This window comes from Hesperophylax consimilis, chromosome 17, assembly GCF_061612785.1.
Source record: "Hesperophylax consimilis isolate HC1 chromosome 17, BYU_Hcon_1.0, whole genome shotgun sequence".
Lineage (NCBI taxonomy): Eukaryota > Metazoa > Arthropoda > Insecta > Trichoptera > Limnephilidae > Hesperophylax > Hesperophylax consimilis.
This window is the reverse complement of record NC_142852.1, coordinates 14,772,309-14,793,776: the sequence shown is the minus strand read 5'-3', so window position 1 is coordinate 14,793,776 and position 21,468 is coordinate 14,772,309. Positions and strand designations below refer to the sequence as shown.

The window sequence follows — 21,468 nt, the reverse complement described above, 5'->3', positions numbered from 1 at the left end:
TAATATCTATTTAAAACTCACTTTTTAAACATGGCAGCTGTTTACTACATGAGATTGTTTGAACTCGCACAGCGAACAACTGAAAACTGGACTGAAATAATCGCAAATGAGAATGATACCAAACCATGTACCTACCACAGTATCAATATCAGATAGAAATGTATTGCGGGCGTGTCACTGTGCCCGAACTAACTAACTAACCATCACGTCATTGGGGTAGGCAGAGAATACAGACCGCCAAACGACTCGGAATTGACACACACTCCTTGCCTCATTCACATTCATACATCGCCTCATACAAACTCGGGCGATCAAGCATTTGGTACACTTGATCGTACCATGCCTTCCTCAGACGTCGCCGATTTCTTCTAGCATTCACATTCGTGTCATATATTCTTCTTACACTCCTTTCTTCGTTCTCCACATTTCTCATGGTTTTATCACACATACGCCTTAGGAATCTCATTTCCACAGCATTCAGTCTACTTTCATCCTTTCGCTGATAGTTCCATTCCTCACCACCACACATCAGGGTAGGTAACAGCACTCCATTGTGGATTGCTAGCTTCGCTTCTTTGGACAATTTGCTAGCGCCAACTGCGTTCAGTCCTCCATGAATGGAATTACCCGCATTTACCCTTTTTTCAAAATCTCTGTCAGCCTTCCCATCTCTCTAGAATATACTTCCTAAATACACAAACACATCCACCTGCTCAAAGTATTGATCATTCACAATTTTGCACACGAAATTGGTCAAACACACTCTCAAGTTTTTTTTTTAACAGATTATTAACCAGCATCTAAACCGTGAAAAATCCCGGGATAGAGGCGTTATTACATGCTAATATCTCGTCGAAACGGTGTACCACTATTATCACGCGAGTAGCAGTGCGCGGGAACCGAATTCGGTAGTTTCCGGTCGTTCGGTGTTAGAGGTAAAACTGGACTTAATAGAGGTAAAAAATTGGAACAGTTTTTTTTCGGTTCGAAGTCAAGGGGATCGTCTGAATTCCCGACAAATCAGTTCCAATTTTGAAAATGACAATAATTAAAATAATCTTCCGTTAAAAATAGTAAATTATTATTTTTTTATAATGAAGTTTAAATTTAAAGCAAAACTTTTAATCGAAATTTACAGACTGAAATACAGCACTGAAATAAGCACGTTTAATTGCATCAGTCTGACTGGGTTACATGGTTTAACACAAGTAAGCCTTCTAAAGCATTCGAATTACTTGTAACCTTCATGCCTCACAGCCAATCATTAGGGTTGTTATCAACATTCCATTACGGACTGTTAGCCACGATTCTAGAATTCGAAAGGTTGCTTTGATATAGCAAATTGTTGACTCAGTTTTCTGTTCAAAAAGGATATGATCACACTTCTAGGAATTATCATTACGTTCAGTGTGTTTTACGACAACACAATATTACGTAATGCAATGCAATACTGCCAAAAATAAAAACAAACAAATTTTGTTAAACTTGTTCTCGTTCACACATCGTCTAGTCTCAAATTTTATTGTTATTCTAAATTTGATGAGACCCTATTAAATTATTAATCCTCTTCTTGAACGTGCCATGTTTTACTCAGGTGTACTCGACTTACTGCCATTCACTTTCGCATATTATATTGGGGATACCACTGACTCAAGGACAGTTAGAACTCTTTTGCAGCACAAAAAAGACAGAAGGTAGTAGGGAGGGAAAGAAGATGAGGACGACAGAGGTTGGGAAGTATCTAGCAATTCAGAACTAGTCGTCAAAGACCGCTAAAGCCATTTCGGTAAACTTTTACCCACAACTACTGTTATTTTTACGATTTTTTAATAAAAAAACATTCTATTTAATATTAAATTCGTAAATACTAATATAATTACGCGAAAATGTGTATTCAAATCGGTAGTTTTAGGTAAAAGTTTACCGTTAAAACTAATAATGATACAATTTTAATAATTTGAAACGTTGTCTTACATTTGAACGAGTTTTAAAATTAAACTTTTCACTGTTGTTTATTTATGACAGAAAATTTTTAACACATATTTGGTTTATGTCACATTTTAAGGTTATTATTATTATTATTTCAACACTCGAGGCTTGCTCGTTCTATAATTAACACAAACATTAACAATAATGATTATTTATACTTATTTGATCTTTATTATTTGTTATTATTATGAATCAAGTCAAAACACTGCCAAATTTCAATTTCGTATGAGGAAAAAATATCGTTGAAATTCTTCTGGATAAACGACACGAAATTTGCAACCGACGAGTAAAATCTTGCGCGATTATTCAGTCATTAATTGATGCGTAATCCGCCGCGGTCGTTGCCCGCATTGTGCAATATTAGAATAAAGTTTTGCAACAACTTGACAGCAGGCCCGGCGATTTCGTCAGCCATTTTAATTCTGCTGAGGATCAGTCTTGCCAAGCTTAAAAATAGAATATGTTGGTAAAAAAATAAAAAAAGTTGGGAAAAATTCCCTAGTTTAAAAAAATGTAATTTTGCCGAAAATAAGGACAAGCTTTATATGCACATTTTATTTCAAAAACACTTTGTATCAGTTAGGTAATAATGAGAAATAAGTTTTTTAGTTTCCGCAAAAGGAAAATCTTACATTTTAGTAGTCATTTTGTTAAAATGCGGATAATTCGACATTTTTTCTTTGCGCCATGTCTTGATATAATAATGTTTTATTTGTTTATTTCTTATTTAAGCCCAACAAACTATGTCATGATCGTATGTTAATATTTTGGGTTACTCCTCCAGCGTTTAAGGGTCATATATTATGACCATGCGTCCATCTTTTATAAAAGTATATATCTTTTTCTATCATGAGGAAATACCTAATTTTTTTGACAAAAGAAAAATAACAATTCTTTTCAGTATGCCTAAAATATTAATAATGGAATCCATTAAAAGATAAATTTAATAATTCATATTTCACACCGCCATCGTAACAATTGATTAAACTTAATTTTTATAACGAGATAAAAGTTTTCTTATATATTCTTTAGAAAAAATTTTTTTAAAATAAAGACTTCTCTCGATTTTTTTGATTGGAGTAAAAATGTGGTTAGCGTTTTTGAAAACATTTTTCACGTTTGATATTAAAATTTTATTACTTAGAAATAGAAATAATTATTTTAAATTCATATACCGGAAAGATAATTTTATTTATTTTTAATATCAGTGTTTGTTTTTACGGAATCTTCAAAAATAAGATGTACGTAGCGCATTTCAAATGCACAGAAAACTTTGCAAACTTAACAAAAATGATGGAAGTACCAAAGAGGGTTAAATAAGAGAAGAAATCTGACTTGAAAACTTTCGCATCAATAACCTGGTTACTAAGTAAACAATCGGTTTTAATTTCAACGAATTGTGTACAATGCGTTATTTCCATGTCCGAAAACTGAAAAACTTATTCCTCATTATCATCTAACTACCACAAAGTGTTTTCTAAGTGCTTAATGTGTCCAACTATCCATATATGAATAAAAATATGAATGTTCGCTTGTTTAAAAGCTTATACCCCGAAAAGTTCTTCACCAAGTATGGGGGTGCTATTGATTTATTTATTGACTCCATTTATATAATTGAGCATAATCTATACCAACATTTTGTCGAATCCTACAATTTAGAGTAGCGTTGGTAAATTAGTTTTAATGATTTGTCTTACATGAAGTGTTGTTGTAATTTCTTTTGTACTTTATGTTACTCTTACGTTTTACTAATATTGCTTCATATTTAGTTTAGTTTTATTTTTTATTTAGTTTTTTTTTAAAATTATTTCTTAATATTTTCTCAGTATATTTGTAATCAAAATTTTACAATTGTGCATTTTGTACCTTCTTTACAATGGATTACATCTATTTACTGTCAGTATCTCCTGTATAATACAAATATTATCATGTACACTGCATCATGTATCACTTTTATGTCAAAGCCTTTTTAGGCATATATATAAATACATAAATTCAAATACGTGTGTGTGTTCATGTACTTATATTATATATATTTATGACACCTGTGACAACTAAAAAAATGTTTAAATAAGCGCCATCTATTGGACAAACGTGCTTTTTTGAAAAAAAAAGCGCCATCTGTTGGACGTAAAAACAACCCGCGGCATTGTTTATTCACTTGCACAGGAAGACTGAGCCACAGCAACGCGTGGAGGTGTACAGCTAATATGATAATATATCTTTTTTTTTTAAAGTGACGAACACTTTTGACGACCTGTTTTTATTATAATTTCAATATGACTGTGCATAAAAAAGGTGGTTTGTCATCGATAAAAGAACCTCATGTTGATATTTATGTATTTACGTATATATAATATACTTAAATAAGAAAACTGTCAAGTAGGAACTATGAATATGGGAGGAACTGGAAATAGTTTTGACAAATATAATTATACTTGCAACACCGGCCCCAATCTGACAGCTCTGCTGCGCAGGGTTGTCAATTCGTAGAGAATTCCCCAAATCGCAGGGAATTTAAACCGATTGGGTATTTTGTGGGTGAACCTTGATGTGGGAAAAGTCAAGTACCTAAAAAGCCCTGGACAGAGCATTAGTGCGATTTTGTATGAATGGCATTGAAGCCGAATCTAGGGTGAGAGAAATGTAGGCATGTATCTTGAATGACTTACGTTTGAACTGATTTAAATTCAAAGCGGTGCATTATGAACCATTATTATTTTATTTGTGTGTTGTTAATGCAGTTATAATGGCTTATGATTTTTTTTGGTATTTGATGAGAAATGGAATGAGATATTATATCTTTAAAAACAGAGAAGAGATGGAATGAGATATTATATCTTTAAAAACAGAGAAGACATGGAATGACATCTTAAAAAAATTATGGCATTTTTCATGCATCAACCCAACTCACTTTGCTGTGTCTAATATTCAATTGTTCTCAAATAGCTATGTCCAGGGCTTTGTAGATTCTTTGGAAAAAATGCGGGGATTCTGTATATATATATGAGAACTGACATATTGAATAACGATTAATGATAAACGTTTTTTTGATTATCCAACAATATCACAATTATTGGAAGAGAAGATGAACTATAATTCTGTCTTCTTTAGAAACAAATTTCTAGTTTTAAAACCTGAACAAAAGAAAAAACCGAAAATGACCTTTAATTAAAAATAAACACAAATTTCAACAAAATTTTGTTTAATTTCGGAGGTAGAATTATTATAAAAGTACTTGTGGGGAATTCGATTGTATATTTCATTTCAGTGGTACAACAGTTCGGTCGTACACAGTTTCGTATAGTGCACTGCCTCGAGTATCGAGTATTGTTCTACATTTCCTACCCAAAGTACCTCGCCCGAACGGGCGGGTGTCTAAGAAAGAACATGGATGACATTCTGTAAATTATCACATTTGTTAAAGATTCATGAATAAAACTGAGTTCGTAAAACAACCTAAAGAAACTAGAAGAACAAAATTATAATATAAAATTGTATACTATAAAAAAATGGAATTTTGTGGGGATTTTGAAAATCTTTTGCGGGTATTTCAGAAAATTTGCATTGGCAACCTAGTCAATTACTGTCAGACTCAGCACAAGGGTTGCCAATTTATATGTTCTAAAATACCCACATTATAGATGTTCGAACTCCCCACAAAATTCACACGAGTTCCTTTACATCCAAAATTAAACATACTATTGAAATTAGCATTTTTAAATAATAATTTTCTCCATCATTCAGGCTAAAAACATAAATCTGTTGATATTAAATTAAAAACACTTTTCTAAACATAAAATTTCCTGCGAAAGAAAATGAAATTATAGTAACAAATTATTATAATACATAATTAGTGGCCTGAAATCTCCATACAAATTGAAAATATCTCCCGAGTAAAAATAAATGCCGCCGACGGGAATTGAACTCCTACTCGGGATATATTTTCAATTTGTATGGATATTTCAGGCGACTAATTATTACTTATAATAATTATTTATCCTTTGTGCTATGCATAAAAAACCTTTTCTTATAAACATTAGTTTATCATTAAAAAAATAAGACATTATAGTACATACTCACAGTGACTGTAAAATTATTTTTCAACATGGTTGTATAACCAAAAAATACTTTTATTCAGAATCGTCGCATTTCTAACTTCTCCAGACTTAAAGAAATATCATTTTTCCTTTTGCCACTAATTCCTTAATAATATGTATCAATGATAATAGAGGGTAAAATAGTAAATGAAAAATCAATGTCCAGTGTTTAGAGTATGGAGTCATCTGCATACAAGTGTGTTTATGTGCTTGGTCGGTATGTTTTCTGTATTTATTTGTAAATGGTAATTTTGAATGGAGTCTGGGAACTCGTAATATATGTAGATGTGTTCAACTGCACGGAATATAGTTACAATAAGGCTAAAATAACATATCTCAGTAAAAATTACAATTATGGTTAGCTTAATACTTTTATTTTGCATTATCAATATATAAGATTAAAAGAAAATTGAACTTTTTATTACTGTTCCACAGAATTATTATGTACGTGTTTGTAAAAGCCCATTTGAGCGTAAAATATATATTTTATTTTTTAAAAAATGTGCAAGTCTATTGACGTGATTTTTTACAAAAAACGGCGCAATGTTATGTATCCAATTATTATTAGTATTCATGCAACCACAAAAAGGTTCTCTCCCCAAATTCTTGAAAAATCTTAAAAATTCCCCGAAATTTGGGTAATTCCCAACGAATTGGCAACCCTGGAGAAAGTTAGGAAGTTTGAAGGAAAACGGAGTGGTATATTTATGGAAAACGGTGTGATGTTTAGTTTAGTTGTGAGTTAGATTTTTATTATATGACAGCAGTTGTCTTAAAAAAACGACAGCTTTCCGAATACATACTGCCTAATCCTTCCGTTGTTTAGGCAACACGTATTCTTCAGTCCAATTAGCAAGTAGTCTTACTGTGACTCGTTTGCTCTAATAGTAGTTCCATGGATCTCTCTGACACAGTCATTGTGACCATCAAGACGGAACCAGGGCCCCGAGGAGCAGACGGAGGGGGGTCGCCGTACATCGATATAGATCTCCCGAATGTTACCGAGGATTACCTGGAGTACTCCGAGAGTGTTGAGAGAATGGAAGGTAGGAATTCCATAAACTTACGGCAGTATATATGTCATCCTAACTATCAATTATATGTCATGAAGTATTTTACTGTTGTTATTTTAGTACGAGAAAATCAAATATATCAAAATAATACCTTTGTACAAAGAAGCTGTGAAATTTTAGATGTAACGTTATTTAACAAACTCCCACCCAGTATCAGATCGTAAACTCTGGTCCGCAATCAATAGGATAAGGTTCGTTCTTCCACAGGCTGTGCCTGTGCCCACATGATGCCCACCTGGTGGGTCCTTAAAGACTCGGCTCAGTGTGAATGCGGTGCGGTGCAGACGACCAAACGTGTGGTCGAAGAATTCCCGCTGAATTCATTCCACGGCGGGATTGATGAGGTCCACAGGGCGACGCCTGAGGCCCTAGACTGGCTTATTGACTTAGTTTCAATTCAATTCAATTTAATTCAATTATGTTTATTCATTTCAAAAACATTACAAAATTGTTAATTTCAATGCGTTTTTTAAATATTTTTACAATTAGAATTCAGATTAATATTAACAGTGTGTATATCAACTATACCAGTGATAATAGAGCTTGCCTTTTAAAGGAAGCTTCATTGATGCTAAAAATGTCAATATCCGAATTGATTCTGTTCAACAGGAATATTGCTCTCCCCACAGGCATGACCTGCAGGCAAGTTAGTTCTGCAGGCCAGGAGATAAAATAGTCTATGTTGTCGGTGACGGAGATAACCATCGGGAACATAGAAATGAATGCTCTCCATGATGACCGAATTTTCAAACCATCCACGAATCAGTCTAAAGAAATGTGTAGCAATGCGCACATCTCTCCTGACCCGTAGATAGTTCATTCCGAGTATACCCAAAAGAAAGTCAGTGGGATAGAGCCACGGGTAGTAGCCATATTCCCTCATGTAGAGAAATCTCAAGAATTTCTTCTGAACTCTCTCCAACATGAGAGAATACTTTACCTGGTGTGGACTCCAAATCACCGACCCACTTTCAAGTGTACTCCTTACTAAGGAATTAAATAAAACTATAAGCACCCGGTTATCTCTAAAATTCCTTGCAGTGCGTAGAACAAAGCCCAGAATTCTCAGTGAAGTGCTACATGCCGTCTCAATATGAGCATGAAATGTCAGCCTACTATCAAACATGATTCCAAAATCCTTCATTGTCGAGACACGTTTTAAACTTCGGGCGTTCATTGTATACCGGTAATACCAGGTATGACTCGCCCTAGTGAATGACAAAATTAAACATTTAGAAGCATTAAACTCAATCCGATTTATTTTACTCCATTCAACAATTCTATCAATGTGTGACTGGAGATGTTCCCCTCTGACCTTATATGGTATATATAGACTATAGGTTGATGCTAAAGTATAGGTTAAATGTATAAATTAAGTTTTAATATGCCCTTGAGGTGATTTTCTCACAAAAACGGCGCTATAGAAAAAATAACAGTATTATTCTAATAATCGTACAAATTATTCTTTCAAATGTTGTAATTTTACACTTTCTGGATTAATTGATTTTTTCTTTTTTTTTAATAATAATATTCATGTTATAATGGTACAGTGACGAAATTGAACATTGAAGAAATGTGAAAAAAATATCACACAAACAACACTCTTTTATTATGTTTTTTTGTCACCGTTCTGTTTATGTCGTTAAAAATTATAATTAATCATTTGTAAACTGGTCTAATACAATCTTTTTAATTATTTTTTTTCTTTTCGCAGAACTTTTTAAGAATGATGGCGACGTGAAAAAATAATCTCGTTCCAGAAAAGATGCTAAGAAGAAAGTTAAAAATTTGCACCCCGTTTCATGTTCTGATTGCAATTTTACATCTTCATATAAATCCCAACTAAATAAACACATGCTTACGCATTCTACCGAAAAAACGTTCTCATGTTCTGAATGCAATTATAGCTGTGTTAGTAAATCGTACTTAAATACTCACTTATTAAAGCATTTCGGAGAAGTATTGCGTTGTTCAGAATGCAGTTTTACTTGTCATGAAAAATCAAAATTAAATAGGCATAAATTGATGCACTCCGGAGCAAAACCATTTAAGTGTTCAGAGTGTGCTTACTCAAGTTCACGAAAGTCACACTTGAAGTCTCACATGCTTATGCACTCGGGGGAAAAATTGTTCGGTTGTTCGGAATGTGATTTTACATGTACCTTTAAAGCAAGCTTGAAGATTCACATGATGACGCACTCCGGAGAAAAACCGTTTTCCTGTTCCAAATGCAGTTATATCTGTTCTCAAAAGTCAAACATGAACCGTCACATGCTTAAGCACTCCGGAGTGAAAAAATTTGCTTGTCCGGAATGTAATTATGCATGCTTCGAAAAGTCACATTTGATGTCTCACATTCGGAAACACTCCGGAGAAAAACCCTTCGGATGCTTGGAATGTGATTTTTCGAGTTATTTCAAAGGAAGTCTAAAGTCTCATATGATGATCCACTCTGGAGAAAAACCATTTTCCTGTTCCAAATGTATTTATGTTTGTTCTCAAAAGTCTAATTTGACGCGTCACATGCTGAAGCACTGCTGAGAAATATCATTTGCGCGTCTCTAATGCCGTCGTTCGAATTTTCAAAATTAGAATTTAAAGTTTCACGTGATAAATATATAAAACAATGTAAAAATCTAATTTATAATAAAACAATCATAATTATTTTTTTGCTATGCCACGGCACAAACAGATAAAAGTGATTTAATGTTTATTTTTTAATTAATTTTAATAACCATTTAAATGTAACTGTCAGCCCAATTCTAAGTATGTTACTCATTACGTCTCTTCTCCCACACTTCCCTCCCCACCTCTCTTCTCCATTTTTTCTTGATAAATTGTGTATATATATGTGTACTCCTGTATTTGATAGCAATAGTTTTATAACAGTCGTGATGATGGTACGGAGGTACCGAAACCGGTAGACAATGAAAATATATAAATAAAGTCACTTAAAACCAAGTATTTTTGTTCCATTCATTTAAAATGTGAAGTCACAATATGTTTGCTTCTTGGGAAAAATTAAAACGAGGTTGTCATTCCATTTAAAAATACGGCTGCCCCGGGAACCATTTGATAACCAACACCCCTGCCATAGGTCACGAGGTTTTTTACGTTTGGTATCTTAGCAGGGGTGCTCGGGTTTATAGGGTGAGGTTTTTATTTATTTATGAAACACATGGTATTTTAATTGAAATTTACAAGGCATATTGATACACTGAAAATCCGCATTCCCCTAACAAACACTACGAAATATGGAATAAAATATCTTAACTATATTGCCTACACACTCTATAACTCTCTTTCAGATATGTAAAAAAAAACAGCCAGAATAATCCGAAAATTCAAAGTACAAAAGGCCTTAAAAAATATTTTTAAAAACATATTAAAACGAAAAAACGTAATTCTTGTCGTGTCCTACTTTGTTTTGTTTCTTTATCTCTTTTTCTATCCCCTGTATTTGTAATCGAGCATAATCTCTTTTTACCAATGTATTAGTGGGTAAATACATTCCTCTAAATTCCTACCTTGGCTCTGTGCTTATTTGTATATCCTTGTATGTTTCTTTTTTTTTGTTTCTTCTTGTTTGTTCTAATTAAGCTCCCCTTTTCTATTTGTGTACTGTTTTGTATGTGAAACTTATAATTATGATTTTTTATTTATTTTTTTCTTTGTGTGCACCTATTTTTTTTTTTTTTTTTTTTTTTTTTTTTTTTTTTATTGAATAAATAGTTAATACATAATATCAAAAACAAGTCCTGCTAAGCCGATTGAATTGGCTTGTCAACAGGTGCTTAAAGTTAGTTTCAAATACATTTTTTAAAGTTATAATTTACATCTTACATCTACAGAATTAACAATTTTTTCATACAATATTTCATACATATTAAAATAAATATTTTTTTTCCGATAGCCAATTTTTCACCATATATTTAACCTTATTCATAGATTTACATTGCTTTATAGTGTCAGGTAATAAATTAAATATCTTCGGTATGTTGTATTCAAACGTTCTCTGTCCGTATTTATTATTAAATTTCGGAACTATTAACCCGTCATTGCGCGTGAATCTAGTACTGTATTTATGTTCTAATTTTTCTTTATGCTGCGGGGTAAATATATACTGAATTATGATTTTTTGCCATAGTATAGCCTTAACAGGTAAAATTTTGGCACTCTGAAACAGCAACGGTGTATTATGTCTCTGTTTAAAAATATTAGGAACGACTAGTAATTTTACAATTGCGTTTTGTACAACTTGGACTTGTTTCAGATTGGTTATACTAGTATTTCCCCATATGGTTAATCCATATCTTATAATAGATTCTGCCATTGACATATAAATTATTTTAAGTGTTTCAATTGATAGGAAAAAATTTAATGTGTACATTCTGCCAGCAATTGATCTGAGTCTTTTACAGGTTTTTTTAATATGTTTGTCCCATTTGAAAAAGCAATCTACTGTAACACCAAGATAGACATATTCTGTAACTAATTCTAAGCTTTCACATTTACAATTAGTCGGGATATTTTTATGGATGCAATTAAAACTATGAGAAATAATATTAGGATTAAATTGAAATCTGGCATTAGGTGATCTTATATGCATAACTTTGGTTTTTTTAGCATTTATTAATAGTCCTGCATCATGTGACCATTTACAAAGTTGATTAAAGTCAATTTGCATGAGTTCAATTGCAATTTTTAGATCTTTATGTGATATGACCAATGCCGTATCATCTGCAAATACAAAATGTTTAACAAAAGAGAAAAGTTTTTTCATTATAGTTACATAAATTATATATAGTGTAGGTCCCAATATGGAACCTTGTGGAACTCCTGCAGATACATTCTTTGTTTTACTAAAAGTATTATTTATTTTGGTACATATTTTTCTATTTCTAAGATAATCTTTAAATAAATTTAACACATTTCCTCTTATTCCAATTTTTTCTAAGGTTTCTAGCAGTTTTTTAGAGTTAATTGTGTCAAAAGCTTTAGAGTTATCGATAAATAACACAATAACATGTAATTTATTATTTAATTGATTATTTATGTAATTGGAAAAATCTTGCAGTAATTTTTCAGTATTTTTTTTTCTTTGAAAGCCATATTGATTTGGATCTATGATAGCGAATTTTTCAATGTAATTATTTAATTTATTTGATATGATGTTGATATCAAAATACCAATGTAAAATTGTACCTATTAACTACCACCTATGTATTGTAAGTTCCCCTCGTCCTACAATGAATTTTGTAACTCATCGGGATTGCTCTAGCAAGAAATAATAAAAAAAAAAACAAAAAAGGGGGTGGTAATTATTCTTTTTAATTTTTTTCCAATATAATTTTTTAAATTTACAATTTAATATTAGGTACTGTAACAATCGTTAACATATCCCCCGCCACTAGCTCAGAATAATACTCAAATATATTGTTGCATACTTACCTCCTCAGTCGTATGTTCTGCCTTCTCACCAATTCGCATTGCTTGGGTGGACAAGGGAGGTGAATTTAATTAATAACATCTATTAATTATGAGTCGCTATTATAATTAGGTTCGTCAAGTTTTAATACTAAATCAAAATTATACTTAGATCTACTTACATCTATAACTTAACTAGTTATCATATGGTTCGGGTTGCTTCTTCACTATTCACATCGTCATTGTTCACTGTAGCTACACTGTTGTCGCTGAGTTGGTTCTGTGCGTTGGCCTTTGTAAGGCCGAAGTCCTAGGTGGCAGTTTCTGCAGTTCTGCTACTCCCGGCTGCGTCTGATCACCGCACTTTCTTCACCTGACGTCTAGCATTACGGCGCTGGGCGGACGATAACTATTCTTGCAAATCACTTTCTCTAACTCGACTGTTACTTCTTCATCCACCGCCCAGCACCACACCGCTGGGCGGGTAACGCGTACTTCACCACCACTCCTATCTCGGTCTCCTCTCTCTCCCGCCTCGATCTTGACTGTCTTCGTTCCTGAGCTCGTAGGACCTGTCGCTCTACCCCGCACTTCTCACTTCTCTCCTTACAACCCACGTCTTTCAACACTTTCTTCGTCTTTGGGCGCACACTGCGGGATATACTCAGTTTAACTATTTTAATTTATTTGTGACGAAATTTGATTCGTCACAGTATTCATTAAACAACAAAAATTAAATCCATTAATTTCTTAGAACAGGCACTGCGTAGTTAGAAACTAATGTTGACTAGGCCATAATGTATTAACTCCTGTTTTTTCCTCGACGTCCGTTACACTTTTCATTTTTTAATGGCTTTGTGAATATATCCAATATCCTATAATATATTATTTGGCCTAATATGTTACTTATAAATTTCATGTCTGTGCGTTTGCCCACCTATTGCGTGGCGGGCCGAATCGAGAGACAGGACGAGGGAGACTTTTTGATCTCTCCAGCCGGATTCTTTCGGCCCACCCCCTTGCTTGGGAGGGATGGAATCATACGCCTCATACTTTTTTCATGTCCAGACTTTCCTCTCCCTCCTTTCCAAAAAAGCCCTTCCAAACAGTATTCTTAAAAATGACAAAGGTCGGAAGTAAATTTTGTGTGAAACTAATGTTAAAAAAAATACTAATTGTTTCAAATGCCATAAATTAGGATTGGGAACAGAAGTCTTAAAAATTGTTGAAAGAAGCGAAGTTAGAAGTCCACAATGGAGTGCCGGTACCTACCCTGATATAGGGCAGTGAGGCATGGAACTATCAGAGGAAGATGCAAGTAGACTGAATGCTGTAGAATTGAGATCCCTGAGGTAACTATGTATGAGAAATATGATGATCCGCAAAGAATGTAAGGCCGATCTAAGCGTAATGAGTAAGATTAAGAAAGAAACGCTTAGATTGTTTGGGCATGTAGAGCGATTGAGGGAAGAAAGGAGTGTAAGGAGAATATACGATGCAAATGTGAATGGTAGTAGAAAACGGGGACGCCCGAGGAAGACATGGCACGACCAAGTGAATCAGATACTTGAGTCGGGCCATGTCAAGAGTCAGAATAATAGAAGAGTATGTATGAGACGATGTATGCATGTGAATGAGGTAAGGAGTGTGTGCCAAGACCGAGTTGTTTGGCGGTCCGTCCTCTCTGCCTACCCCTGCGGGGAAACAGCATGATGGTTAGTTAGTGGAAAAGAAGTCTTGATTTCAGCTATGGATTAATATGGAGTTATGACGCCAGTTTGCGGAAGAGGGTATATTATACCCCGTTTTTTCAAAGACTCATGTTGGAGATGATTTAAAACAGCCAATTCACCATTTTTCTTTTCGGGCCGCATTCCTACGTTTGCAATCTTACAATCATACCATTTCCTTTTATTCTTATGGTCCGGGGTGGATTTAAACAATAATAATACACTTTTCACCATCACGCATTTTATGTGAGAAATTCTTCTGCGTCGGTTATTAAATACAAAATATTTTAAATACCCAACAGACTGTGTCCATTTACAATGCATAGGAAATATAGGGTTTTCCAATAAGAGGTGTTATTTTGATATTCAAAGAAACTTTTCCCGTAAAAGATCAATGGTTTCGTTGCTTGTGTGGCACGTAGCGCCGTCTTGTTGAAAGTAAACGTTGTCCAGATCATTACCATCCAATTCCGGCCATAAAAAATCATTAATCATCTCTCGATAGCGCAATCCATTCACCGTAACTGTTGCTCCAGCCTCTTTTTCAAAAAGTAAGGTCCAATGACTCCGCCGGACCATAAACCGCACCAAACAGTCACACGTTGAGGATAGAGAGGCTTTTCAACAATAACTCTCGGTTTTTCCGAGCCCAAGATGCGACAATTTTGTTTGTTGACGAAGCCACCGAGGTGGAAATGGGCCTCATAACTCAAGATGATTTTTGATGGAATTCCGAATCATTTTTACGCATTTCAAGGACCCAATCAGCAAAGACACATTCCATTTTTCATCAGATCAGAAAAACTCATTCCATTTTTATTAATGGCGTAGTTTCTACTTGTCAAATGTCAAAAAATGACAGCTTCAAAAGTAACATCTACCAAAATAGCCGGCTATTCAAAATAACACCTGTTATTGAAAAACCCTGTACAAACTACACATTTAAATTTAAGAATCATTAAAATAAAATAAAACATTAATAATTAAGAAACATAACATAAGTAATGGGAAAGATTTTGTATAGGTCCCATTTGCTAAAAAATAAATGTCACCCTAGCTGTCATTATTATCTACTTTGTTTTCTCTTGGGAAGTATGATTAATGATTAGTTATTGTTCAAATAATGTTACAGCATACTGTCAAATATCCATCCATCTGGTAACTCATCATTTACATATTTTTTCTTTCTTTTTGAAATATATTGTGTTTGTATGTGGTATTACTTTAAATTTGTAATTACTCTATGTTTGCTTCATTCAAATGTAAATTGTTAACCTCGATACAGTCCTAGTGAAGTAGATTTTTATGAGAAAAATCATAATTTATGTATAGTGTGATAAAATAAATACAAATAAAATAAATGGGTAATGTATGAGATTTAAATGCCCCTTGAATCAATGATTGAATTGCCAGTGCATGTATATGTTTGCAACGGTAGTGCATATCTTTGCGTCGGTATTGCATATTTTTGCGTCGATAGTACATATTATGCTTTTATTTGCTATTGTAGGTACATGTTTGTTTCGGTAGTAAATATATAATTGCGTCGGTAGTGCATTTTTTTACATTGGTAGTATATATTTTTGCGACGGTAGTTCATATTTATTTTTGTATAGATTAATTTGTACATTTCCATGTTAATTTTAAGTTTTTCTTTTATTCTTTCTGTAAAATGATTATTCAATAAATATCATAAAAAAATGTTTATTTATAAACAAGTTGTGCTGTCTAATAATTATTACGCGTGACAGCTGTTTCACCTTCTAAGGAATAGTTTTATTTTATAAATAAGCAGTGTATTATAAATTTACTGAAAATAAAAAGTATATTTTCGCGTTGATAGTGCATATTTTGGTATTTTGACAGTGTATATGTTTGCTTTGGTAGTGCATATTATGTTTGCATTGGTATTACTTAAAAAATATGTTTTAGCGAAGGCAGTTTCAATAAAAGACAACATAAATTTCATTTTTAAAAGTAGTTTATTGATATATATAAAAACATAGGAAACAGAACACTAAAAAAAATTAAAAACCTTAAATTTAAATTATGCCTTAGTTTTATTTTATGGAATTGTAATGAAGAAACATTGAACACTGCGGAAAAATATTTTAAAGAAAATTTTATCAAAAAAAACTGTTTACACATTTTTTGATCTACAACTGCACAAGAGTCCCAAATGCTCCCAACCGTTTGGAGCCAGTAAGACTATGGCATCCCCAATTGGGGTATGCTGTGCGGCTGAAGGTAGAGGGGAGGGGGAGGAGATGAGGAGGAAGAAGGTAAGGAAGTATATGCGTATTCAGACCTGGTCACCAAACACGATCAAAGCCATTTCAAGCAATGATTCAATTCTCTGAATGGTGGTCTCACACCATGGCGATACTGAGAGTAACTTCCAGTCTGGACCGTGTTAATATACTAAATATTATTTTAAATTAGTTATTTGTGAAATAATAAAAATTATTAAAATTTACTTGCGCACGCCGGGATTTGAACCCGCGATCTACAGCTTGCTAGTCGATAGCCTTACCTTTAGACCACGGAGGCCGTCTACTGAATTAATCTTAAAAATAACCTATATAACACTCATTTTCCATAAGTGATAATTTACTCTCTAAACATGCACATAATATCAAGTCTAATTAAAAAATTACATTATTTTAGAAATATTTCACCTACTAACATTAACTAAACATGTAATATAAATATGTTTACTAATTACTTATAAATAACTACAATGATGTACTGTGTACTTCTCTTCCTACCACAAGCTAACGCTTCCATGGAAGATAAGTATTCAAATCTCATAACATGTAGAAACCTAATGTAAATACTATTTTTAATTTTACATGTAATTATGTTTTTTCTTTGATTAAAAAATAATATTTGACATGAGATAGTATATTATATTTCACATTTCATCTTACTACCACCAAAGTAAGCGGAAAATGTTGCTTGTGTTGTGATAAAGGACTTAGCCAGCCGAGAGATTAAACACACTACGACTGGGTGGGACCCAAATGAGGTGCCGACTGAGCCACTACCGGTCAATATCTCTTAAATACAGATAAAATTATATTAAATATGTCGATATTTGAGGTGAATTTATTTTCAAGTAAATGAAGGCGAGAAATGGGTGCATGTATATGGTAGTTAGTCCCGGATTCATGGTTGTAGTATAATATTATTTTTCTGGTTGGGTCATTTTGTTCTTTAAAGTCGATGAGATGCTGGACTTCACAACAGTATAGTCATTTAATTTTCTTCTATTTTTAGGGAATGTGTACTAGAATGTATGATTTATGTTTTAAATCAAATTTGTACTCAAATCAATGTTATAAAGCCATGTTTGATGTAGCACTGTGAGATAATCTATTGACAAATAAATGTTTAATCATTATTATTAGTGGTTAAAATTGATACTTATCATTTAAGGTACAGAGTATTAGCTAATATTAAACTTAATAGTGAGCGTTAAGGGAGGGAAAAAATAAATTAAAACAGTTCTGTCTCAAACCAATAACCGTTTCACCTAAATACAGATTTCTACTACAAGTAACTTACTGTACTACCGACAAGAATACTAGGTACATTGTGAATTATATATATCAGCAAATTCATTTCAGTAAATCGATCTATTTTACTTTAAAACACCAAAGGAGTTAGATCTCCTAAAAGCGGTTCCTTCAGAAAAACACTAAGTTCGTGTTGGCATAACTCTTACACTCTATCAGAATAATAATGAGTTATGTACAAAGTAAATAAAATAAAAAGTTAATTTTTGGGGAATTATGTCGTGTCGCGCTATCTCCATCTTTAGCCAACGTTTTGGACAGCATTACAGTGTCTGTCATGAGGGCAGATGTGTAATGAAGATGATGGACAGTGTAAAGCTGTCCAAAACGTTGGTTGAAAAAGGAGGCAGTGCAACACGGGAATACTTAAAAAATAAATCATTATAATACTTTTGGCCGTGAAAATATCGAATTATATATAAAAAAAAACGTGTTTTGTATTGCAACATGCGATTAGACCAGAAAATATGGTCCCTCGAGCCGGATATATGGTCAAATTTAAAACTTATCATTTTGGGCGATTACAGCCGGAATGTGAGAAAGTACTGCGACGTTCGGGGCCGGTGTTGAACAAGCGCAAATTGCTAAGGAAGATTATTAGGACACAGCTGCTATGTAAGTTGATACTTGAAAAGGTTTAGCTTAAAACGTATTATATGTGTGGTCAATTATTAATGTGAGACAGCATATGATTTACTAAACTAACCTTTCGTACACATGTATAGTTACATTCGGAACATGAAATAGGTTTTTCTGCAGAATGTCTAAACATGTGACGTCTTAAAAGTCTCTTTTCAGAACAAACATAGTGGCAGTTGGAACATGAAAAGGGTTTTTCTCGGGTATGGGTAAGCATGTGACGTTTTAAAGTTCCCTTTTCAGAAAATGTATTTGTGCATTCCATACATGCATAAGGTTTTTCACCAGTATGGGTAAGCATGTGACGATTTAAATGTCCTTTTCGGGAACATAAATAGCTGCAATAAGAACATGAATAAGGTTTTTCTCCAGTATGGGTAAGCATGTGACGTTTTAAATGTCTCTTTTCCGAACATAAATAGTCACAGTCCGAACATGAGAAAGGTTTTTCTCCAGAATGGGTAAGCAAGTGACGTGTTAAAGTTCCCATTCGAGAACATGAATAGGTGCAGTGAGTACATGAAAAAGGTTTTTCTCCAGTATGGGTTAGCATGTGACGGTTTAAAGTTCCCATTCGAGGACATGAATAGCTGCATTCGGGACATCTGTAAGGTTTTTCTCCAGTATGGGTAAGAATGTGACTTTTTAAATCTTCATTTAGTGAACATGAATAGTCACAGTAGGAACATGAATAGGGTTTTACTCCGGTATGGGTAAGTAAGTGACGTGTTAAAATTAGCATTCGAGAACAAGAATAGTTGCAGTACGAACATGAAAAAGGTTTTTCTCCAGTATGGGTTAGCATATGACGGTTTAAAGTTCCTTTCCGTGAACATGAATAGCTGCAGTCAGAACATGAAAAAGGTTTTTCTCCAGTATGGGTAAGAATATGACTTTTTAAATGTTGATTTTGTGAACATGAATAGTCACAGTATGAACATGAAAATGGTTTTTCTCCAGGATGCGTCTCCATGTTCGTTATTAAATCTGAAAAATACGTCAGAAAAGCTCAATAAGTAGGTATTTACAATGTAAAAATAGATATTAAAAGGAATTCAGAAAAAAAAAAGATTTTACCTGTCTTCTGGGTAAAACTATCAGAATACTCTAAGCATTCGTCTGAAACATCCTGTTGTTTTATGTCAGTATCCGTATAAGGAATCCTCCCTCCACTTTCTTCTGGGGGTTCTGATTCTGTCTTGATGATAACATTCTCCAGAGCAATGCTATCTGGAATAAAAACACAACAATTGATGTCAGTACACGTCGAGAATTACATAAAAAATACGATCAATACTGAAAAACTAAGTACCTGCGGTAGCTTAGCCGAGGTATGGCTGTGCGACCGTTTTCTCACTAATCTTAATTTTTGATTTGGGGCCAAAATAACCAATCGAATTGAATGTATGTTTTTTCATAAAAATAGTACGAACGTGATCAATTTTATTTTAAATTATAAAGTATACGCTTTTAAAGAATAAGTTTTTTTGTATATGAAATATGAAGCCTTCAAATAATAAAAAAAATATTATGAAAGGTATGACATGAGATTTTCACGGCCAAAAGTATTATAGTGATTTATTTTTGAAGTATTCCCATGTATTGCTATGCAGTCCGAAAAGTTGGCTAAAGAAGGAGGTAGCGCTACACGGCATAATACCCCAAAAACAAATCACTATAACATTATGAAAACTTAAGCATATGTAAGATTGTGATATGTCGTTAGTGACATTTACTAAAAAGTGATGAATTGATTTGATTCTAAATGCATCAAAATTTAAAACGAAAATATCAGTGACCTCATTTCATTGGGAAGTCTGTGAATAATAGTCGATCAATGACAGAACTAAACACAAAGTTACTGTTGTGAAACAATATGTTCCATCTAGTGTGTTTCGGAGGTACAAGTAATATCAACAAATTAAAAACATCAGAGTAATCCAATCTAGTATTATATAATAAAATAAAACCAATTATGGATTTGTGACTTTACCTCTACTAAGACAGCATAATATGGAATAATTAAATTAAATTTCGATAAATTGAGTATTTTTTCGTACATTCACATAATTGATATAATTTTGAAATTTATAAAGAGTAAAAATTTGTTTTGATTTTTGTATGAATTATATTCAACCTGACTACTAACCAGATGTGAATAAGAATTATACTCGGCTAATAACAAAAGATGTTTATAAAAATTAAATTTAACCTGACTACTAACCAGAGATGAGTATAAGAATTACATTCAACTTGACTACTAATAAGAGACGTGCATAGGAATTATATAGTTTTAAGGTTATTGAAGTCTTTTGGAGTCAAAGATAATACTACAGTAGTTTTTGCACAACCTGCTATGTTAATGTAGTGAGGATTAAGTAATTAATCAATTTGGGAGGCGGATTTGTATTCCGCCGTCCAAGGAACCATTTATTGGATAACCAACACCCTTGCCAAAAGTTAACGCAAGTGGTTAGCTAAGTTTGATGACTTAGCAGGGGTGCCCAGGTTCATTGGTTGAGGTGTGATCAGGAGGCGCTTGACCACCTGCTGCGTGGCATGCCAGATCTCTCGACCCATCGCCTTGTGCCGTAGGGGGTGCGATATATGCATACGTCAATTGAGCTATGTTATGAAGCTGAAGGTGTTGGGGAGGGGAAGGAGACAAAGAAGAGGAAGGCGGGTGGGTGCCTAGCTATTCCGATCTGGTCACCAAAAACGGCAAAAGCTATTGAAAGCAACGATCCAATTCTGAACGGTGGTCCATTCTGCAACGTGCCGGAAGTATACTATATATTATTTTAAATGAATAAATTGTGAAATAACACAAATTCAACAAATAAAATATACTTGCGCACGCCGGGATTTGAACCCGCGACCTCCATTTTGCTACTCGAGAGCCTCACTTCTCGACCGCGGAGGCCGTCAAAGA

The 21,468-nt window shown here is 33.5% G+C and overlaps 1 protein-coding gene and 1 long non-coding RNA gene across 3 annotated transcripts in view; one reads left to right on the top strand and one right to left on the bottom strand.

Moving 5' to 3' along the window:
- Positions 1 to 2,400, bottom strand: part of LOC149416070 (uncharacterized) — a 57,440-nt gene extending 55,040 nt beyond the window's left edge. Inside the window, exon 1 of one of the 2 annotated variants that reach the window (XM_089641549.1) lies at positions 1,975 to 2,400. The gene's annotated coding sequence lies outside the window, so the exon portion shown is untranslated. Of the gene's footprint in view, positions 1 to 21; positions 93 to 1,974 lie in introns of those variants that run through there. The other variant, XM_089641548.1, reaches the window with a different exon arrangement.
- Positions 2,401 to 6,784: 4,384 nt separating this feature from the next.
- LOC149416069 (uncharacterized) lies at positions 6,785 to 9,809 on the top strand. The gene is made up of 2 exons (XR_016303516.1): positions 6,785 to 7,135; positions 8,877 to 9,809. It is a non-coding gene; the product is annotated as an uncharacterized LOC149416069 (long non-coding RNA).
- The last annotated feature ends 11,659 nt before the right edge of the window (positions 9,810 to 21,468 follow it).